The following is a 19,037-nucleotide window of genomic DNA, read 5'->3' as shown; positions in this document are numbered from 1 at the left end:
GGAAGAATTGTATGAATTAATGAAGAGTGAAATAAGCATAACCAAGAGCATGATGTGTATACACCTCCAGAGAAAGTACATTTTATATGGTTCTGCCCTCCCCCTCTCCCTCCAGCAACTGTCTGTGTCAAATGCTGGCCTTTTCTAAAGCAAAGTTGGCAGGGAGGATATCTAGGGAGACAACTTAGAATTCAAAGTGTAACCAAGAAAAAAAATTTTAATACCAAAGTAGGATTGATACAAAAATTACTGAACCACAGCACTATTTTTTCTTACACTTGTCTGTTTTTCTTGTGTTTCAAGATAATTGTAAAAGGCAATGTATCCATTCAGGGAATTTGATGATTCTTGAGCGGTTGTTACATATACTAAATGTATATATGTGTATACACACATATAGTTAAATAAAAAGAAAGAACTTTAAATCACTTGTTTTACTCAGTTTTTCAGTTCAGACCTGTGACTCCATTTTACTTAGACAAGTCTCAGTGTCTCATGGTTGCATATCTACAATGTTTCCATAATTTTAATCTTAAAGAATTACTTAGGGAAGTGAGGAGTTAAGAATCCTGGTTACAAAGCTAATGTCTGTCAGAAAGGATTTAAATTCATTCTGAAATTAGTACTCTGTACCACACTGCCTCTTATTTAACTCAATAGGGGTCTTAAAATACTTGGTTTGTGATAATTTGCTATTTCTTCCCTATTTTTCTGTCATTAGAAATAACATAGTTAACACTATTATAAGTAAGCAAATTGCTTTTCAAATGACAGATTGGAAAAGTCATTTGTGTTTATTTTTTCTTTGTCAAAATTTAATTTGGTATTCTGACATGCATACTACTTAATCTCTGCACATAGACCCCATGTTTGAAAGTTATCAGAAAGTGTGTTTTTTAAAACTTAGATTTGAAATTTAACCACATTATCTATTCTTGCTGAAAGTTAATACAATCAAGTCACTTTGTTTTAACTGTTAACATAACTACTAACACAGAAGACAGGTCTCTTCCTGAGGGGAGATTCCTGAAAAAGAAAAAAATGTTATCAATATGCTCCTGACTTGGAAGTATACACCCATTCATCTGGAAAGTATAGGATAATGCTCCATTCTTCTTAATCCCCTGTCAATATGACAGTCTTAAAAGACAAAATTTTGTGTCAAATATCACAGTTACTAGGGTATCAAGGTAATAAAATTTTGATACATTCTCTGTAATAATTGCTATGAAAGCCAGAACTCTTGAGTTCATATGAAACTTTCATTATACACTGTTCTTGTTTTTATCCTACACTTTTCACGAATTTTGTTTATATGTATGTCTTTGTCCACATGTGCATGCATGCATGTTACCAAAATTTCAAGCCATCAACTATAGTCAGCTCATTTTTAACTTTTTTATAAAGTTCTCATTTACTTTATTATAATATCCAAATGGTGGGATTCTAAAGTAGTTTTGAATACTGAATTTAGCAGGAGCAAATAGCTTCATACTCCAACCAGTGTTAAGTAATATTGTTTCCTAAAATTTTTTAATTCATCAGGACCTTTTTGATCATTTTGATTATCATGTCCTACATATAATAGTAGGATCCCTAGAATGTTGACATAAATTGAAAGTAATAATTTACCAAATATCTGAAGTGATAAATGATTTGAAATTTGATTTAGGGGAACAATGGGCACTGAGTATATACAACCTCACTCCAGCATTGTCTTATTTGGAGATGCCCAGTCCATAAATGGAACTGTCCTATTTCCTATTCCCCCTCCCCAGCTAATTATATTTTATAAACCCCTAACTTATTTTGGATTTGAATGGCTTCTACTTCCTTCTTAAACCTAAATCCTACAAGTCTTCTAGTCAGCTAATAATTTTCAAATTCTGTAAAGTTGTTCTCGGAAGAATATGCATCATTTTTTGAAAGGGTTCAGGATATAAATAATCTGAGCAATCATCAGTTATATTACAAACTAATAAACACTTTATAACTCCACACAATTTAATGTTGTTTATGAGATGAAGCATGTGTTATTTTGAATATTTAATATCTTAATTGTATAAATTGGAAAGCAGAAATTAGTGAGATTCAACAATATACTATCAGATATTTGTATGTTTAATAGAAGAGAAGTGAAATTGAGAGTTCAATGGAGTGAACTTTCTTTTGAGGAAAAATAAATTTTCCTAAAGTAAATTGGACGATACCTCTTGAAATTATCCTCTTCTAATTTTCTTTTAGAAGCAAAATTTCTTGTTTATGTTGCTCTTTTAGGAGAATCTACATTTATAGTAATTGACTGGAATTAAGAGTTTGGAATACTGTAATATATTACAAGACAGTTGAGGATAGTTTGAAGATTTAACTACAGTTGTCCAACAGATTAATTCTTTGAAACTGATAAAATGCAGATTTGTATTGGTAATTTGTTATTTCATCATGAATCTTCTTTATACTATATTTTACTATTTATAATTATTTTTTCTACCATCAAATCTGCTATTGAAAGATTCTCTAAACTACCAGTTCAGAAGTCTTTCCTTCCTTGTCCTTCTATTGTACTACTACTTCCTTCTCTATAAAATGGAGGTATACGGAACATTTGCTATTATCCTTAGAAGACTTTCAATAGCTATGTCCAACTGGTTTTGAACTAGACAGAATTTCATATTGTGCTTTTTAAAAAATCTGTCAAGACCTTTGCTGTTTATTTAAAAAGGAAATTTGATTACAAGTATTACAGATTTTATTTTAAAATTTTTTGCTGTATGTTGATGGTCTGTGTACATATGCATGTGAGTTTTTTTTAAAGCCTAAACTTAGATTCTAATTGCCTTCAAAGAACTGAAAAGTTAATCAATTTTATTTTCATTACTTTCTTTTAATAGTTTTTTTAAAGTACTTCCTGGAATGTGAAAATAAAATATCTGCTGGATTTTTTTAAATTTATAATTTTATGCGGATAAAATCTGTCCTTCTGATTTTGTTCACTTTTAATCTTAGCATATGTGATATGACACCTGAGTTGTCTATAAATTCCTGAGAGCAATAATTTTTAAAACTATAAAGACATTAATTAAAGACTATTAATAAAAGCAGTGCCCCCTTTTTCTCATTATATGGTCTTTAATGAGAAAAAGGGGGCACTGATTTTATTAATCCATATTAAGAGGTTTTTTTTGGGGGGTTAATAACTTAATTTTATTAGATTTAAAGAAAACTATACTTTTGAAACTTAAATGTAGCCTTGATTTCTTAAGCAGATGTTGAATCCTCAGGACTAGTTTTCTTTCTTTTTTCCTTCCTAAGAGGAGAATTGTTTGTTCCAAGTGTTGCCAAGCATGGCATAACTTGGAGATCGAGGGAAAGCTGTAGTCGTGAAAGCAAAGTCTGGTTTCATAGACACAGTGTGTAATGTCACCCTGGTGAGACTATGCCTTTTTATAACCCTCTTTGATCCTGTCTGTCTCTTAGCTTGGCCACAAACATTGCATTTACAGTCATTGCCACATGCATTATCCCCTTGATGATGTGATGGTCATGAAGTAAATCACACACTGTGATAAGCACATTATGAATTATGAATGCACACAGTTTGTTTAAAATCTACTTTAAGGACTAATATGTCATTTCAGGGAAGATTGTTTGGGTTTTTCTGTAACTTGAATATCATAAAACATAGACTGTCTCTGTAGAAATTATGACAGACCTTCATATTTCAATAGTAGACATGATTTATTTTGCTAAATACATCTTCTACTTTTCTCACATATCTTTGTGCTCATGGATGCAGAACTGGAGAAAACTTAGAATTTCACATAAAGATGTCAGCATCAATTTGATATGAATTGAAACAAATTCATAAATTAATAAATATTCAGAAATGATAATATCTTGAAATATTTCGTAAGCTTCTGTTTTATACTAAAATTTTAGGTTTTGCTGAACTTTAAGCATTCTTTTACTAATTTATTTTTACAATACATTTTCAAAATTTTTTTGCTTTTAAGAGCACTTTAAAGAAATTAATTGTAGAAAAATAGTAATCAATCAGAACTACCAGTAATGCTGAAAATAACGTTCTTAAGTTGGTAATACTGACAAATTTACTTTAAAAGGAGATCAATTTAAAAGTGATTTCATCATTTTAGACTTAGTGGAGTTCAGATGTTTATATATTTTATACTAAAATAAAGATGACAATTAAAATGCTGAAGACTTAAGGTGGGTTTGCTATGGATGTAGCTAGGTAACTGAGCAAGCCAACTATTCTAAGGTAATAAAGAATTGTTGCGTGCTTTCCTCTTTGGTTTTGATTGGTTTTTCATGTCTTCTCCCTACCCTCAAATTAGAGGGTTAAATTATGATTCATTAATCTGTCATGATGATATCCCTGACCTCCTTCCCCCACTCGGTTACCTCTCTTATAGGCTGCTGAAGAGTGTGGTAAGAAAATCTAGTGAATATGAAGAGACAGTTTAGTCAAGTTTAAAGGAAAAATGCTTAATCTTTGTGTAGTCTTTGTAATTGCTCTGAGACTCTACCAGAGTAGAAATTAGTTTCTAAGTAGTCCAACAACATCGTGGATAATTTATCTATGTAACTTTGTCCACCTCCCCCTTTTGTTCTAAAAGCATAGTATTTAATACATAGTAGATGTTTAACAAGTGTATGTTAAATTTAGGTGTTCCCCCCCCCCCTCCCAAATATGTTCCAAATATTGTGAAGTATGACAAAACTTTCATGTCAGTCGTGGATATATTTTGCAAGTAAATGTGGTCTTAACCACTCCTAACTTGCCTTACTTCTTGAAAGAAGAAGTAAATGTGATAATATGTTGAAATACCTTGAGGTCTTTGAAAGAAAAAAAAGAGTATATGTATTTAAGCCATAATTATTATCAAGATTACTGTGATTATTACCTGTCAGAGCAAGTCACCTTAGCCTCCTCTTTCTTTTGTAACTGATTCATATTGAGAGAGTTCAGCTAGACTGCATTCTCCATTCTGCCACCTTAGCCCTGGCTTCCAGTATACTTTTGCCGAGCTTCCTGACTCGTCGCCTATTTTTGCAAAAATAAGTACTGTACTATATCCTGGTCCAAGTTTCCTGTGCTTAGGACGTGCTGAAGCTCTGTATTTATAAAGTACTTGGAGATCTTAAGGACGGAATTGCTCAGCGCACACAGGGCTGCTCTCCCTTCGATGTTATTATACCTGTGTGAGGGTTAGGGTTTTTGCCCAGCACAAAGGGAGTACTTTACCACTTCCCCCTGTATTTCCCAGATCAAAAGCTTCAATGTCTGACAGAGGGGAGGCAATAGGAGTTTCCTGAAGTACAAAGCACATTCAAACAGGATATTGAAGACACTTTTTGAATTTTTTCCAGTCACATTAAAAGTGCTGGCATAACTAAAACTCCTTGGAAAACTGGATATCTTCTAACTTGAATGTCGGGACACATAAGCAATAAGCTCAGCCCAGACTGTAGTTTGGGGAGCAAGCCAAGTTTTTTCTGGCAGCGGGCAACTTTGAATGCATAAAAATCTTAGTTCTTCTGTACTTTGGTTTCTAGGCAATCTGTGTAAATTTTAAAACGGAATATAATGGATAATAGCTCTATAATATAACCCTTCTGTGTAATGGTAGCTAAAGCAAACAAATCCTCAGCATATACCTGGTTGTACAAAAAATCTGGTTGTAGAACCCAGGGACTGAAAGGCTGGAGCCTCTAAGTATTTTATTTTCACTATGTTGTTTCAGAGTGGCTAATTTAATTTCAGGTCCCACAGTGCAGATAGACTGTTTGTAGTTAGAGGAACATCCTAAAGAAAAGATGCTAATTTTTGTTGCTTTTAATAGCAATAAATGAAAGATTTTTTTAAAAAATAGCTTTTAATTATGGCAAGAGTCTTAGAAGCCACAGAACCTGTTAACACACAAAGTACTTCCAGACCAGACAGTAGCTGATTATTTGTTCAGTGTTGTCTTTTTTACGAAAATTATCTCTAGGCCCTAAATAATATGACCCATATTGTATCTGAAGAGGTAGGCCTAGCTGGAAAAGGACCAAATTTGGAGGATCCAAGATTTCATATTAACTGGGACCAGTTGAGTGAAATCTCATGGAGTTTAGCCCAGGAATTGAATTATTTAATACCTTTGTTAGTGACCTGGATGGTACCGTTGAGTGTAGGTTTTTCAGTTTGCTGATGAAGCTAAATTTGATAGTTGTTAACTCTTGGAAGATAGACTTCAAAGTGACCTTGATAAACTAGAGAAGTGGCTCACTAAAGCTGTATATATTATCTAGTAGGTTCAAATTAGAGAAAGATTAACTCAGTATACTTAATAAAGAAAAAAATGCATATGGAAACAAGAATGCCTGGTGCTCTAATTAGAACAAATATAAAACCATTTAACATGATATTGATACAGGCTGATGAAAGGAGAAGACTTGAAAAGTAATTTTTCTGTATACTTGCTATTAAGGCCTTATTTTGACTATTTATTTATTTTTACAATTTTGGATCCCACCCAGAGGGAGAAAAATTGAGGAGAGGCCAGAGGAGAACACCACATATACTCAAAAGCATGGAAAATGATACTCATGAGAAAAAGCTTCTAAATAAGTGAAATTTTGTTTAATCTAGAAAATAAATGGTGACAGTAACTTTAAAATGTTTTAAAGATTAATATGATATAATGGGAAAGTCTCTGGCTTGGAAATGAAAGTGACTGGATTCTAGTCCAGGTTTTTACCACCCAGTTATAACACAGTCACTTAGCTTTCCTAAATTCAGCTTTGTCTCCTATATAATAGGGCTTGAATTAAATGCTCTACCATGTCCCTCTTGCTGGAGAAATTCTGTTAGAATTATTTTTAAGTTTCTCAGAAAACAAAGGCTTTTTAATAAAGAAAAAGACAGAATAAAAAAGACAGTCTTTAAAAATAGCAAATAAAAAATAGGGATGTAACCAATTTGGAAAAAAGCAGGAAAGAAGACTTGGTAAATTCATTTATTATACTTTTACACTGATGTCTAAACTAATTAAAGCCTCACACCTTAATCAAAGATTTTGGTGCTACCTTCCCAATATTTTAGTTGCCTTCTCTCTCTACTCACATGAAAAGAATCTCCATGATGCACGCTTTTACCACTTCTTGCCTATGTTCTTACCTTAGCTTCTAATTGGATTAACAGCTTCTAGTCCCTCTTGGTTCTAATCCATCTTCCTTACTACATGTGTCAGATAGATCTTCCTGAACATTTCTGAACCTTTCCTATCCAAGAAAACTTCAAGGATTCCTTTTTTGCTCCTTGAATAAAATACAAAGATAAGGCCCTTTAAACTCTTCACTTCACCCAACCATTTTGGCTTACTTCTGATTATTTTCCATCATGCATACTTGTTAACTGACAATTTGGCCTGCTTGGTAGTCCATCTCCTGATGTATTCTATCTTTATTTCCACCTCTTAGAATCTGTGGCTTCCTCCTAGGCTTAGTTCTTATGCTATCTTCTATCTTTTTTATGACTTTCCTGATTCCCTAAATTATTAGTATTGTCTCTCTCTTCAAATAGCCTCCTAAATACTTTTCTCTTTACTACATATCTCTACTCCTACCACAAATAAAATATTAGTACCTTGAGGGGATAAGAACTCTTTCATTTTGTCTTTTTATCTCTGAGCCCCAACCTGGGACAATACCTTGAATATACATGCATTAGATAGATACTTCTTGGCTTGATTTGAATGAGAATATTTGTTAAGCTTGAATTCCTGTGTGGTATCCAAGACTTGTAAAATCCCACTTAGTCTCATAATCTTAAGAGTTTAGAAAAATCTTAAATACTTTTTTGACTAGCTTTTGTACCTCTTAGAGGCCCCCCCCACTTCCCAGATTTGTAAAATGAATAAGAGATTTGGGTTAGGGAACCTCTGGGGTTCTTTCTCATTCTGAATCTCAAATCATTTAGTCCAGTATTAACCTGAAGTATGTCTTTAAGTAAAAGTTTGTCTACATAACTGTATGATGCCATAAATCCATAAATGCCATAAGTTACATTCCATGTCTCTATAGCCATAGAAGCAGAGTAATGAATGAATAGATGAATATTAAGTGCTTAGAGTATGCAAAGGATTGTGTTAAATGCAAGGGATGTAAATACAAAAAAAAAAAAAAAAAAAAAAAGCAAGAGTTTCTGCTTTTGAGGAGTTCCCATTCTAATAGAAAGGCAAAGTCAGATGGAAGGGTGCAGCAGCAATGCAATTGGTACTGCCTCTTCTTTAAGAATATTTCTACTAAAAAAAAAATCTATCTAACCATCTCTATTTCTAACATTGAGCTGTTTGATAGTGCCAGGAACTTTGGCATGAACTTTCCCCACCCCCAGATCTTCACTTGCTTTACCTATTATGCTACTTGGGATTCTAGCACTTACACAAACAGTTGGCTAAGTAGTAACTCTACAAGGAAGAATTTCTCTAAATGATGGCTGAAAGAGCTGGGCTGAAAGAGGATCTGGTGGTCTGGGGAATGCTGCTCTTTCTGGGGCTCTTGGGGGGCCGTCAGGCCTTGAGGGGAGATGGTACTCGAGTAGGTGACAATAGTTTGCTTTGACTAGTGCAGGTTGCCTCCTGTCTCTTGCTCAGGGTGCCTTTTCTGCCCATTGGATAGCAGTTAGTTAGCAGTTGGTGTAGAGCTGACTGGTGTCTTCTCTACAGGTAGTGCTTCCTTAAGAATGGCTCCCAGACCTAGGCTAAAAACGGAACCATTGTAGGAAGAGCACTTTTATATCCGGGGTGTATTGATGGAAATTTGAGGAAGGGGAGCAGTCAAGGTGGTGGTGGTTTAATTCATAAGACATGTGCAGACTCTTATGTATCTTTTAGGGTACTCTGCTGCTTTGTCTAGGTCAGTAGCTTACAAAAAATAAGTTAGTGATGAGCCAGATAATTAGACGAGAATGATAGCATATTTTATTTCCTTTGATCAGGAAATAAAATTTATGAGACTTTTAAAGGGTTTTTTTGGTAATGATTTTGTGATAATCATAATATAGGGTCTAAGTATGTGACTTCACTGATATAGGTAACTTCTGTCTCAGTTCCCTTATTTGTAAAATGGGGATAATAAAAGTATCTATCTCACAAGATTGTTGTGAGGTTCAAATAAGATGTAAAACACTTTGCTAACCTTAAGGTGTTCTGTAAATGCTTATTATTGAAATAAAATGAGGAAAAGGGAAAGATTTGGGTAGAAGATTGTTTTGGGGGAGTTTCTCTATTGAACATGTTGTGCTTACCATCATTTGGCACCATTCTATTGCTTATGCCCAAAGGGTGATGAGAGAAACCTGTAATAATAATCGTTTGCATTTATATAGTATTTTAAAGTATACAAAGAACTTTAAAAATCCTGTTGCATTTTATCCTCCCAGTAACCCCCTGAGGTAAATGCAGTTATTATCATCTTTTTTTTCCCCTGAGGCAATTGGGGTCAAAGGACTTGCCCAGTGTCACACAGTTAGGAAGTGTTAAGTGTCTGATGTTAGATTTGAACTCAGGTCCTCCCGACTTCAGGGCTGGTGTTCCATGCCACCTGGTTGCCCCTATCCCCTTCTTAATGAGAAAATTGAGGCAGACAGCTAGAGGTTAAGTAATCTTCCTAGTGTAAAATAGCTAGTAAAAGTGTTTGAAACCAGATTTGAACTCACAACTTCCTGACTGAGTACAATGTTTTGACTTGCTCCACCTTAACTGCTTCTACTGATCTTGGAGTTTTCTCCATAGAGATGGTAGTTAAAACTGATGAGATCTCCAAAAATGAAATCAAGAAGGCCTGGAAAAGTACTGTTAAAAGGAATGGGAGGTATAGGTGAATAGGAGGTATAGGTCTGAGAAAGAATAGTCAGAGAAATGTCAGAAAAAGAGCATTGTCATGAAAACCCAAGAAGGGAGTGAACTGGAAAAGAAGAGGTAATTAGCAGTATTGAATACTGTCCTTCTAACAAGAAGGATATTAGGACTTCAAGACCATTAGATTTGACAATAAAGAGATATCACTAGTAACCTTGGAGAAAAATTTCATTATGATATCAGTAGCTTTATTGCAAAGTGTTAAGAAGTCAATGGGAGATGAGAAAGTAGGTAGATATTTTTCTGGGACTTTGTCAAAGAAAGAAAAGATAGTTTTTTTGTTTTGTTTTTGTTGTTAAAGTAAAAAAAATATATATTTTTTTAGGTTAGTAAAAGAGAAAGGGAAATAATCAAAGTTTCAAACTTATGGAGTACTTTGGGAAGAATGAGATCAAATACACAAAGAAGGATTGGCATTGGCAAACAGAAGGGCAACCTCTTTCCCGAGTGACACTGGAGTAGATGATGTGATTTGAAATTTAAAAAAAGAATTCTCTTCAAATAATGGCCTGGTTTTTTTTTTCCCCCCAGTGGATTTGAGTTGAAATTCTTTACTTAAAAGAATGGGAATGATGACTTGAGAAGAGGTTTGGAACAATGCTGGAGGAAGTAAATTAAGAAAATAAACTGTGAGTAAAAGGACTGGCATATTGTGGCAAGGGCCTCATTGAAATTAAGTGACATTTATAGTAGATTCAGGTACTAGGTCTATATGATTTCTTCTACAACTACTCAGTTTAGTAATTTAGGTTACTCCCACCATCTTTATTCTCTGCTACCATTTGCATTTCCAAACTTGGAGGTTTGGAAAGGGTTTGAAAACATCATAACAAATGATGGCAAGATGCTGCTTCTGCAGATTCACATTCACATTTCATATGATCTGGTGCCTATGTGAGTGGTTACTTGAAAACAAGTTAAGTTAAAACCAGAACCCTTTCTTTTTTAATGTTAAAAGCCTTACCTTTTTATTCTGCTTCTCATTTTCCACTTTTGGAATTATATTGCCATTATTGAAAGTTTTTTGGAGAACCAAAGGCAAATGAACACCATGTGATCTTTTGTGTCCTGGTGTGTGAATTCTACTAATAAAGCAGAATAATTGAATGCAAACCCAAGTTTAGTTTCCAGCATTAGAATCTTTGGAAAGCTTCATTTTAATTGCTTTGTGAAGGGAAGGGGGTTGAGGTAGAAGAATAAGGGATAAAAGACAAGAACTTTAAGATTGTCCCCAGCTGCTGCATGCCCTGAAAATTCTCTCAGTTACCACCATTAAAGCTGAGTAGGAAAGGAATGGGAATCTTCCCTTCTAATTCTAAATATATTTGAGATCAACAGCCATAGGTGATAGAATTGCTTTACTTAATGACCTAAATACATGCCTTTCCAGGGTCTAAGTTCATAAGATAATAGGAATATCAAATACAAGAAATATGAGGGCTGATGTGATGCTGAACAGTACTTTTCCTCTGTCTGCTCCTTTCTTTTTGTCACCACCTTTCTCAGTATGTTGCCTTTGAAGCATATATGTTTTATATATTGTAGATTATATCTCCAGGTACTTAAAGGCCAAAGACTGGTAAACCAAGTGAGTGGTAATTAAATAAATTCCTTCTTGAATGTAGTAAATAACATCTTAGTGATTTTTGAAGAGTTAATGTATCTCCCTGTGTTTGCTTGATATAGGATAGGACAAGCTCTTCACTCTTTTGTTTTTTTTTCCCCTTCTTTTCTTTCTCCTGCTAAAGTTATATATAAAAATAATTTGTTGAGAAATACTTTTTTGTCTTTATATCATAGTCACTTTTTCATCTAATGTCTTTTTTGTCTTCGTTATCTTTGGTTAGGGACCAGCTGGAATGTAAAATTTTCAATGTTCACGTGGGATATATACATGCATATGTAATACACACATACATATAACAAATGTGGTAAGACTAGTTGTTTCTACCATTTTTTTTTCCTGTTTCCTATACTGCCCACTCATTTTGCTTTCTCAAATAAAAAAATACTCTGTGTTATCACTGTAAACCTGATTTTTTCTTTTAGAGGACCTTGCCAGTTAGAAACTGTAAAATAATTATATTTGGGAAGAAAGACTATCTCTGCTTTTTGATGAGCAATATGAGAGGACTTTTACTTCAGTACTGAGTTTAAATCCTTCTTTCAGGACCTACTATCTCTGTACTTATTAGTGATATGTTTTCAGGGAAAAGGATTTAGAAACTTTCCATGTCTGAATTTCTCATCTGTATAATGAAGATTTTAATAAATCTGAAGCATATATCTCACAGGATTGTTTTAAGAAATGACAAACTTTAAAGTGCCATGTAAATGTCAGCTCTTTTTTAAAAATAGAAAACGTTTATGAAAAGATCAGTTCTCAGCAGGAAAACAGGAAAGTAGAAACTTTTTTTTTTAAGGTTGCCACTTATTAATTGCATAGACAGAAAAATTCTGACATAGGCATATTGTAGTGGCAGCTTTATAGAGCTGTGTGTGCAGAGTGCTCAAGAAAGCATGACACTAATGTACAAGTCACACAAAGATCTTGCCATATGTGTTGAATTGAGCACAACTTTTCTTCATTTAATGAAAACCTTTAGCCTTTAGGGGTAAATAAAACATTACTAAACAAAGATGGATGGAATTTTTTCTTTTACTTTTTTTTTTTTTTTTTAACTGTCTGTAATAATTAAATCCATGAAAAAGGTGGTAGGGTTATGTTACATATTAACTTGAATTTCTTTTAGATTTGACATAGACGTTGTTGCCTGAGGCATTTCATTTTATTTTTGTGGTTTGTTTTGTTTGTGAATTTTTGCCTTTACTGGCTTTATAATTCTGCTGCAAAGGAACATGATGGGCCAGATTTCTGAAAGGGACTTTCAGGTTGAGCTACCCATCTTTTGAAAATTTTTTAATTAACATCACGCAAAATTTGGATACAGTTAAGTGCCTACCAGCTCATTGGACTTGGGCCTGGAAATAAAGATATTGGAATAGGCAGGGGAAGACGGAGCCTAAGTGGTTCTAAAATTGACGATTGAAGGGGCATTTATGTTTATTATATGCAGGACCAAATAGTTTAAAATACAGCAATAGTGATTGGGATCCAGAGATCATTAGTCATTTAAAGAATGGTAAATGCTTGGCAAAAAGAAGGTGTGGTCAAAATGGTGGTTTTTGTTGCAGTGACTTCATTCGGGTGACTCAATGCCTTTGTGTAATGATAGTGGTTTCTTATGGCTGCTGCTGGGACATATATTCAGCTGCCACAAAGTAAGGCAGGAATAGTTATTCATATTCTCTTACTTTAAGTAATATCTACTGAAGTGATATATTTCACATTTTAATAAATCCTCATTCTCTGTGGCTTACTTTATATGGTATCTTGTAACTTTAATTTGAAAAAAGAGAAGGAACAGTGCAAGACAGAGAAAAACTTTTAGTTACTGCCTAAGCTAATGGATTAGATATTGAATACATAAAGACTATGCTATTTGAGTTTGGTGACTAGCAAAAATTCAGGTATGAACATCCTAAAAATGAACTTGAATGAATCACATAACTTCTCTGTTACTCCATTTTACATACCCAGATAATTTGTGCGTCCAAATGATATATTAAATGTGTAAATACTTTTGAGTTTATTTAGAAGAAATTCTGTGTACTTGTGGAAGATCAATTGAGGTCAGTCATATCACACAATTCTATGTTAAACTGTATATAATGCTATATAGTTTTCTGTCAGTTTAAGCAATGATACTACCAATTGGTTTGGATTTAAGAATCCTTTCAACATTACATTTTCATGTTGTTATTTCTGTTTTTTACATATAGTGTTATCTCATAAGGGAAAGATAATGAATGGGTTTCCAGTAAATACAATTGGGTAATGGTATTATTTGGGAGAAAATGTAAACATACTAAGCATCTGCCCTACTATTTCCTTGTGCTTAATAATAGTAATTCTTGATATCACCTATTGTATTACTTTTCTGGGATAGATAAGTTCCCTATTGATGATTTTCTTAGTTTGTGAAATTAAGTATGTATTGTTTTGGAAATATATCTTCCGAAATGTCTTTTGAACATTGAATATTGAACTTTGAACATTGGAATATATCTTTTGAAATGTCTCAATTGAATGAATCTTTAAAAATAATTTTTAAAGAGTTAATTGTTTCTAGTCAGTGCTGATAATAATTTAATAAATTTCATTCCTTGTACATCAGTTGCCTCCTTGTATTTTAACAACATGTTATACAAATGTATATCCCTATTTTTAAGAGAAAGCCTTTTGTTGAGAAATAGGTGGGATTTTTTTGGGGGGGCTCTTTATATCAGTTATTTACCATATACCCCTTTTGGTAGAAAATAATAATCAAAACCCTGATGTAGAAACCTTGTTTGATGATATATATCATTCTGCCCCAGCTGGCCCTAACCTCTTCTTTATGAAAGAGAAGCTATCTTTCATTATCACTTCTCTAAAACTTTTAATAGTTTTTTCCTTTACTCTTGAGTTCAAGTTTTGATGCTATTTTTGTTTATGTTATCATAATCATTGTTCATATTATTTTATTGGTTCTACTTATATTGTTCTGTATCACTTTTTCCATGTCTAACAAATTCTTCGTCTTTGTCATTTCTTTTACTGTGAAATAATAATCTGTTATATTATTATTCCATTATATATTAACATACTATATTTATTTTTGACCTTTCCCCAATCATAAGGTACCCACTTTGTTCTATTCTCTGCTGCCTTTCTTACTAAAATATTCATAGCAGTACTCTTTGTGGCAGATTCAATGGAAAGAGTACTGAATTTAGAGTGAGAGAGAGGACTTGAATTCAGACGCTGGCCCTGCCATGTACCAATGTGACAATGGGCAGATTATTTGATTTCTCTGGATCTCAGTTTCATTTACTGTAAAATGAAGGGATGGGATTAGATTACCTTGAAAGCCCCTTTCAGCTCTCAAATCTGAGATCTATGGTATATATTTGACCTTGGTTTCTGTCTGACATTCTTATAGAATCATATAGTATATGTCATATAATAATTATAGTATATAATCAATAGCAGGGTTGCTGGATCAAAATCATAAACAATTTAATCACTTATTTATGCCATTTTAAATAAATAATAATAGCCCTTTATTTTTCAAAATACATGTAAAGATAATTTTCAACATTCACCCTTGCAAAACCTTATGTTCCAAATTGTTCTCCCTCCCTTCTTACCTGCTCCCTCCCTTAGGCAGCAAGTAATTCAGTATAGGTTAAACTTGTGCATGTCTTCTAAACATATTTCCACATTTGTTATGCTGCACAAGAAAAATCAGATCAAATAGGAAAAAAATGAGAGAAAAAACAAGCAACAAAGTCCCATCTTCGGTCCCCATAGTCCTCTCTCTGGACGCAGATGATATGCCATTACTCTTAAAGAATGAGTATTGATGGATCATTTTACAGTAATCTCCACTACTGGGAAATCAACAATGTGGTGGTAGAGTACATCATTAGAAAAGCAAATGGTACTCTGAGAAGCATTGAGCTGTGCATCACAAAGTGATCACGTTCTGTTTCTTACAGGATCATGGGATTGAGAGCTAGAAATGCTTTGATAATGTTAGGGATGATCTAGTGCAGTCTTTTCTCATATCACATATGAGACACTGAGACAAGCAAGAAGCTGCTAATTTGAACTCAAGTCCTCTGATTCTAAAAGAAGTGTTCTTTCTACTATACCATCTTGTTAATTGTGCATATGCTTGTGACTAAAAATTCTGTTCTTCAGATTTACTTCCTTTGCTGAATAACTCATAACTGTCCATATGTATATTTCAAAAACCAGGATTACTGTCCTCACTCCCACTTTTCCTGCAAACTCATCTTTACTCATCCTTAACTTTTAGTCTCTCTCATTCTTTCATCTGCTTGTCACACACCCCTTTTTAATATATTAATTGGACCTTAATTACCTATGCACCCTACCCTGAAACTCAGAACAATCTTTGTCATTAAGTTTTCATTAGTTTTTTCTCTTTTCAACATAATTCTTATTATCGCTGTTTTCCATTAACTCCATTGAATAGTTGCTATAGTTTTGTGTCTTCTTCTCTTGGTTGGTTAATCAATACAAATTTATTAAGTACCCTACTGCATGTCAGGCATTGTGCTAAGAAATGGGGATACAAAGAGAGGAAAAAGGATAGGCAAAGGGCAGTCCCTGCCCGTAAGGAGCATTCTTCTGTCTGCCATAGCAAGCCAAACTATCCCTGGTGTGTGATTACTTCAGTCACTGACGTGTTCCTGATACTTCAGTCTTTTTTGGCTGTTATGGCATTTATGATTGGGAGGTGAGTGCACCTAAAATTGTCTCAGTAACACTTTATGATTGATATCTCTATTGGGCATTTGTGTGAACCAGACAACAGATAATTAATCATAGTTTTTAAGCTCCCATTGGGCAATGCGTCCACATAGTTACATTTTTAAAAACTTTGAACTCTATTGACTTTAATTATATATATTACCCATAACTTTTGTCACTAGCCTCATGATAATATTCTCTGTAAGAAAAAATTTTTTTAAGAGATATTCATCTTCAATAATTTCATCGAGGCCATTTCAGGGCTCACACATTCAAATAGGCAAGAAATTATGAGGATTATTTTATAACTGCCGTTTTCTGTGGTATTAGGTGTTTTATGTTTAGCCATTGTACTTGTACAAATTGAGTTGGCTTTGGGTTATTCTTGGCTTTCCACTAAACAATAGAGCAGCATGCTCCTGAGGACTAATGCTATTTATGTGATCACGTGAGTGTCGCCCTCACCACTAGTCTATAAAAATATCTGTTGAAATTGAAGCAAATAATGGAATAAAGGAAAAGGGAATTCTTTTAAAAAAATCATGCAGCTATTAAAAAATCATGACTATATTGTCTTGTTGAAATAATGGTCTGAATAGTAAGCAGATGTATATCTGCTGCAGGTTTAATCTATCTGTTGGCAAGTATTTAATGCCAGTGCATGAATGGTCTTCTTCCAGCATAGTTGGTCTGGGAGAGGTGATGCTATTTGGTTAATAAGAGGAAAGCGTTTGATCAAATCTATCCTAAAATTTGTTCAGTGTTCTCAGTTGATAAATATTTTTCTCAAGGTTCTATGAGATAGTTTTCTGGGTTTTTTTTTTTTTTTTTTTTTTAAGTAGTTGAGGAAAATAAACCTTAAATTAAGTGAACTGCCTAAGGTCATATGGTTGGTAAACTGAAATCTAGATCTTCAGACTCCTAAGGATGGTTGGTTTGTTCCCCCCTCCCCCATAGCATACTACCTATAGTAACTAATATGAATATTTTTAAATGGATCTAATAGGAATCTTAGGAAAGCATTATTGTTTGTCTCAGTGATGGGAGTGGGTTATGTGAAAAGTTTCTATAATGTGGCTATCACTAGTAGTGCTGTTGAGATTTTTGGATATTGTCATTTGGATTTTGTTTCAGTTAGTATTTCTTCATCCTCACTCTCATAATACGAGTCATTTTGGAAAAAAATAGCTATGCTATATTTCTCAGAGTGATAGATACTTAGACCTTATTTTTTAAATACGTGATGCCTTTTAATGGCTTTAATAGGCTTCATATGCATTTTAGAAAACCATGAATAAGACAGTAATTTCTTTAGCATTTAAAATTAAACTCTGACTCATATGGAAAAACTCTAAGTGCCTTAGTGGAGACACCAGATTCATTTCTCAATCTTTACTCAGGTGAAGATTTTTTTCAATAGAACTTGGGAGTTTAAAATATTTGAAAACTTAAGTCAGATTATTTCTGTCTTTCAAAGAACATAGTTATTTGTTCTAAATTGCATTACTGCAGAATTCCTATGCCTTTATATATATAAATTGTACCTCACTATTAATTTTACCTGTTTCTTGTTTCCTTTTTAGCTTTAAAAAATTAATTTCCTTGTAAAGGGGTTCTGTTCTTTGGTAAAAATGTTTTCATTGTACTATGAATAATATAATAGCATGTGGCATGCGATTACAGTAGAGTCACTAAAAATAACCAAACTTTCAGTGTTTACAATATAACTACTTGAAGGAGAGTATAAATTTGGTGATCTTCTTAGTTTAAATTAGGCACTACTCCCATTCCTGTAAGTAAAGCTTGATCTGTGGCTAGCTGAAACATTCCCATCCCTATCCATTTTAACATATATATATATATTAAACCATTTAATGTGCAAATATTTAAAAATATTTACCATATTTGTTTCATCTGTAGTACGGTGCTACTAAATAATTCTTTATTTTTGTTTCTCAGATGTCTGATTTTGTCCATTTATGAACCAATTTATAGTCTGAATAGGGTCAAAGAATATTACCTTTTATTTCTTCACTCAACATATCATGTTAGGTAAAATTTTTATTAACATTTGGAAGTATTGAAATTTGACTTTGTCATTTTTCTGCTGTTTTAGCTTGAATGTTATTGAAACTCTCATAAGAAAATCCAAATTTGCCTCTCTGGTAAATTGTTTTCAAGTGTTCACCAGATTAAAATATAGATGAAAAATTTTTAATGTGAATCAAAATGATGTGCAAAATTAAAGTACTAAAAGTTGTTACTTATTAATGCTTATGTCAACTTTTTGCTTGATACAAAAATACTATATGAAGAAAAACATTTGATGTTGATTTTTAAATAATCTTTACTTGTTAAAATATATATAACTATATTATATGCCTGTATATGTATAAAATGGGAGAGTTTTGTGAAAAGTTTTTATACTGGTTGATTTGTTAAAAAATAGAAACCTTAACTTCCAAATTATTAGGTAGCTTTTCTAAGTATAAGCAGACTGCTTTCAAGATCAGACAAGTTCTAGCAAATAAAAATAAGAACGCTTTATTTTATGGGTTGGAATATCTTTCTTTTTAAAAAAAGAGCTTTATTGATGCCCTTTGTTCTTTATAGCACACTAATTTTCTAGTATACAACCTCCCTCTCCCTCTTTGAAAAACAGTTAAATAAAAAGGACTGAAACACAACCGTGTCTATCAGTGTAGGTGGGCATTTGGCATCCTTTT

General features: G+C 33.2%; 1 protein-coding gene across 5 annotated transcripts in view; it reads left to right on the top strand.

Annotated features, from left to right (window-relative positions):
* Nucleotides 1-19,037, top strand: part of AOPEP (aminopeptidase O (putative)) — a 490,524-nt gene that overhangs the window by 414,697 nt on the left and 56,790 nt on the right. Inside the window, exon 14 of one of the 5 annotated variants that reach the window (XR_004229431.1) lies at nt 10,458-10,555. The exons of the other annotated variants lie outside the window; for them this stretch is intronic. The gene's annotated coding sequence lies outside the window, so the exon portion shown is untranslated. The remainder of the gene's footprint in view (nt 1-10,457; nt 10,556-19,037) is intronic. 5 annotated transcript variants of the gene reach the window in all.

Source organism: Sarcophilus harrisii, chromosome 1 (assembly GCF_902635505.1).
Source record: "Sarcophilus harrisii chromosome 1, mSarHar1.11, whole genome shotgun sequence".
Taxonomy (NCBI): Eukaryota; Metazoa; Chordata; class Mammalia; order Dasyuromorphia; family Dasyuridae; genus Sarcophilus; species Sarcophilus harrisii.
Note: the sequence above shows the minus strand (reverse complement) of the source record. Positions and strands in the feature narration are given on the sequence as shown.